Source organism: Parus major, chromosome 23 (assembly GCF_001522545.3).
Source record: "Parus major isolate Abel chromosome 23, Parus_major1.1, whole genome shotgun sequence".
Lineage (NCBI taxonomy): Eukaryota > Metazoa > Chordata > Aves > Passeriformes > Paridae > Parus > Parus major.
In genome coordinates this window covers 1,056,418-1,061,148 of record NC_031791.1, presented here as the reverse complement: position 1 = coordinate 1,061,148, position 4,731 = coordinate 1,056,418, and positions in this window count along the sequence as shown.

Sequence of the window (4,731 nt, the reverse complement as noted above, 5' to 3'; positions counted from 1 at the left end):
GATGAGGATGAGATGAGGATGAGATGAGGATGAGGAGATGAGGATGAGGAGTTGAGGATGAGGATGAGGAGTTGAGGATGAGGAGATGAGGATGAGGAGATGAGGAAGGGGAGATGAGGATGAGGAGATGAGGGGCTGGCAGAACTCTCCACCAGCCCCATCCCACAGCAAGGACTCCCCTCTGGTTTTTCCCTCAGCCACCAGTGCCCCAAACCCCCCGGAGAGGTTCCCGGTGGGGCTCGGGTGAAGTTCAGTTGCCCACCCAGGCAGGGACGGGGTGCTGGACCACCCAGGTCCGAGGCAGCACAAGGGAGGGGCGCAAGGAGCCCCAAAACCGCCCAGTGACAGTCGGGGCAGTCTGGGGACCCCCAGGATTCGCAGGAACATTTAATCCCCTCGTTAACGTCCCCCATTAGAACAATTCATTCTTTCACTCCGGCTTAAACACCCGACTTTGCTTTACAGCTCATTTCATTTATGACTGAGAAATGAAATTACTGTATCGATTTCATGGCAGACAGAAAAAAAAAACCCCTGGGTGTTCCCGGCCGTAATAAACCCAGCAGAGACAACCAGCAAAACCTGCCAAGGGGGGATGTGGCTGCAGTCACCCCGGAGAAACACCGGGAACAGCACCGGGAATAACCCCGGGAGCTGCACCGGGACCGGCACCTCCGGGACCGCCCCCAGCCGCCAAACCCAGCTCTGCTGTGGTTGTTTTCCTGCCAGAATTAAAACCCTCCCTGTGTATGTTTGCAGGGACCCGGGGGCTTTGCAAATCGCTGGGATGGAAAGGAAATACTGCTCCTGGTAGCACTGGTGTGAAATATCCCTCCTGGAGCGCCGCCAGAGCCCGGCCGGGGCTGGGGAAGGGGCTCCAGGAATCTCCGCAGGGGGATCCCGGAGCCTCCGGGCGGTGATGGAGACCCCGAGCCCATCCTTGGCCGCCCACCCCACCGGCATCGCGGTGTGGGTGCTCGCAGAGCCTGAATTTGGCTCGTCCAGCCCCAAAATGTGCCTGGGGTTTCATTTCTCTGCTGCTCTGCTGCGCTGCGGTGCTTTGGGCAGGAGCTCGGGGCAGCACCCGGTGCTCGCAGCACTCTCCTGATGCTCCGCTGCCATCCCAGGGATGGTTCGGCTGCCCAGCCAAGGCACCCGTGGCTTTTCCAACCCCGTCGGGCTCAAGACAGGCGGTGCTGTCTGCCAGGAGCCCAGGGAACATCACCGACACCCCCAGGAGCCCAGCCTGACCCTCGGGGGACTTGGGGACGCTCCCAAGCCGCTCCCCAGGCGGATCCAGCCCCGCCAGCGCCGCTCGTCCCGGGGGGGAACCGGGGCCGGGGGAGCCCGGGTGGGGCCGGCGGGGAGCGGAGGGAGCTGTGGGTGCTGCCGGTGCCTCCGGGAGGCTCCGGGAGCCGCCGGGCTCAGCGTCCCCCGCCACACGGACCTGCCCGGTCCCGCGTGAGCCCGGCCCACGCAGCAGGTGCCCGCCCGGGGCGCTCACCTGGGGGATGCTCCGGGACTCACACACGGGACGCGGCCCCGGCTCCCCCGCCAGCCCCTCCTGCCCTAATTAGAGCCCGCTATCGGCCCATCTAACGCCATCCCCGGGTTAATGAGGCCTCGCTCTCCACCGTGCCCTGCCCCGCCGCTTTGAAGTGGAGCTGCGCTCAGGGCCGGGTGTCTGACAGCGGCGGGATCCCGGCCCCGCGTCGCTTAACAGCGTTTTTAGCCTCTGTGGGCTAAGCCAAGAATAAAGGCTCACATGAGCTTATTTTAATTTAAACTCTTCTGATCTCCCGGCCCGGCCCAGGCTCTGTGCAGGAAAACACCTTCCCTGCATCGCAGGCAGGAATGAACAGTTACACGGGGGCCTTGCTTTGCATGGACTAAATAAAAATAAAATGCGTGATTAAATCACAGAACAGCACACGAGGTGCTCGCTGAGGCTTTCAAGATGTGGTTTTTGGGGCTGCCAGCACCGGGATGCAGGTTCAGGTGCCATCAGGAGGTGACACGGACCTGCCTGGTGGCATCTCTGATGTGGTTCAGGGCTGGAAGGTGGTGTCAGGACAGGCGGAAACTGGGGAGAAAGAGCTCCCTGAAAAATGAAACATCCCCAAAAAAGCAGCTTCTATGACCTCAAAACAATGTTTTCATCGGGTTGGTTTTATATTGCAGCAAACTGGAGAAATTCTGAGTTATCAGGAATGAAGGATTGGAGGGTTTTTCTCGAGTTTTATATTTTGGGCACTGGACCAGCCCTCCCTACTCCTCTCCCAGCTCTTGTTCTCCCCCAGGCAGTGCTGAAGGAGCAGTTGGGGATCCCAGCCCGCAGCTCCTGCCCTGGCCATGGATTTGTCCTTTATGGATCCTGAATTAAACAGCTCCTGCCTTTTCCAAGCACTGGGAATGGCACTGCTCACCCCCAAGGCTGGGAAGGGGACAGAGCCCAGCGAGCCCAGGCCAAGGGGAGCAGCAGGTTTTGAAGAGTGGCAAAAAAAATCTCATTTTTGTGCCAATCTGGAAATTAAACAGAGGGGGAAAAACAACCCCCAACCACTCCTCTATATAAAATCCATGTATATAAATGTATATAAATATATCTCTCCCCCAAGGCGCGAGGTCCCGCTGAGTAAGTGGATGTGAATGACGTGTAACCCAACACTTGCCCAGACACCCTAATGAATTTTCCATGTTTTCCATCATTTAGCTTCTAAATAGGCAGCATTCACAAAAACACCCACCCCAGCCCCACAAAACCCCCATCCTTTCCAGCAGGAAGGCCCTGCAGGAGGATTAACCCCCCGTGGATGCCCACGGAGATGATGCCAGAGTGGGAACCTCACTCTGCTCCAGCTGGGTGCTCACAGGGGGGATTTTTTGCAGGTTTAGGGGGTCCCTGGGGGTGCTGGGTGGGAGCTCTGCACCCCTCAGGCCCATCTGGTTGTATTTCAGAGGAATGGGATTTAATTCCTGTTTCAGAGGAACAGAATTGGGCCTTAATGATGCTGATTGCTCGTTTGGGCACGGTTCATTAAGGGCTTGATGTGGGCAAGGCAAGAGCCAGATCCTTCCCTTATATCCTGTGTAGTCTCAGAATTTGTGCAAGTTAAAAGATTATTTACCAAAGCAGCTTGGACACAACAGAGTCATTAAAATAGAGGCTGGGCTTTAGAGTTTGGGCTGCAATGAGAATAAAACAAGCTTTTTGCTGAGACTTTTGTTAGCTCTGATCTCAAAGGAAATAGTCTTCATTTTTCCTAGGAGATTTTTTAGTCTAAACTCCATGCAATTTAATATCTGAATGCTCAAAAAATAGCTTTCCAAACTTCAGCTATTTTTTTTTTCCCCTTTCAGTCCTCTGTTGCAAAAGAAAACCCAAACATTCCTGCTGCTGTTGCTTCCAGCCCTGTTTTTCAGCTTCCCCCTGGAACAGAGGGAGCCCTCGGGTATTTGGGAGCCTTTTGGAGAGGCTGATGCACCCCACAACCCCACATTGAAGTGCTGGGGTCCAAATTTTCTATTTAAATTAATTAAATTGGGGTAAAACCTGTGTGGAAGCACGATGCAGTAGCAGCAGTTGGATGCCATGCAGGGTAAAAAAATATCCCCCATATAAAACCATCAGCCTTATAAAAATATCACCCATAGAATAACACAAATAAAAATAATAATACCCATATAAAAATCACACCACTCCAGCTCTCAGGTGCTGGGCACATTTAACACCATCTGGGCCTCCCATTGGGATTTTTGGTGTTGTTGTCCCACTGGTTTGGTCTGACACATCCTCATCCCCTCCACGGGCACCAGCACCAAATCTCCCTGAACCCCACGGATTTCATGGCTGATCAGTGCAATAAATCCCTTTTTATTTGTCCTCTTTCTCCACCCATCCCTTTCCTTCTCCTTCTCTCTTCCCTCTGCAGCTCTGACCAAAGCTGTGAGAAAATCCCGGATCCGTTTGGAACAGAAAGTTCCTGTAAATAACAGCTGCACCTCGGGGTGTTTCCTCTCCCTGTAGCTGTGAAGAAAAGGCGGCTAAAACTCGGATTTTCCTTGGAACATATTCCCGCTGGCCAGGGCTGTGGAGCTGGCTACCAGCATTTATTGTGGTTTGTTTTGGGCTTTTCCTAATTTTTTATTTTCCCTCTTTCCACGCAAACGCCTCTGTGGGCTCCGCTCAGGGAGATGCTGAGAGGGGATGCAGAGCTTTGGGAATGGCCCCGGCGCTCCTGCCCCGGGCTCGTGAATAATTCTGGAGCTGAGCTCCCCCGCTCCTCGGGAGCCCTTGGATCCTCTTGTGGGCTGGGATCTTTTTATTTTTGCCTTTCAGCTGTCGTTTGAATTCTGGGGGCTCGCACCGCCCGGAGTTTGGGTCCTGCGGGATTTGTGCGGAGCTTTTGCGGCTCGGGACGGCGCTGACAGGAGGAGGGAAGGGAAGGAGGGGATGCCGGGCTGGGATGCAGCGCTCGCCCCTCCAGGGCTGCCCCCGGGCACGGGGAGTGCTCCAGAGCCCTCTGGAGAGCTTTAAATGGGTTTTCAGGGAGTTCAGGTTCTCCCATCCCATCCCACCCCTGCCTGGCCTCCCCTGGGTACCCTTGTGGTGCCAAACTGCGGCCAAGAGCAGCCCCCAAACAGCGAATCTGGTTAGCGGGGTGCTCTGAATGAGCCGAAAATCAAAGCGTGGAGAAAGAACAGCGTGAGGAGCCTTCCTCTGCACCGGGA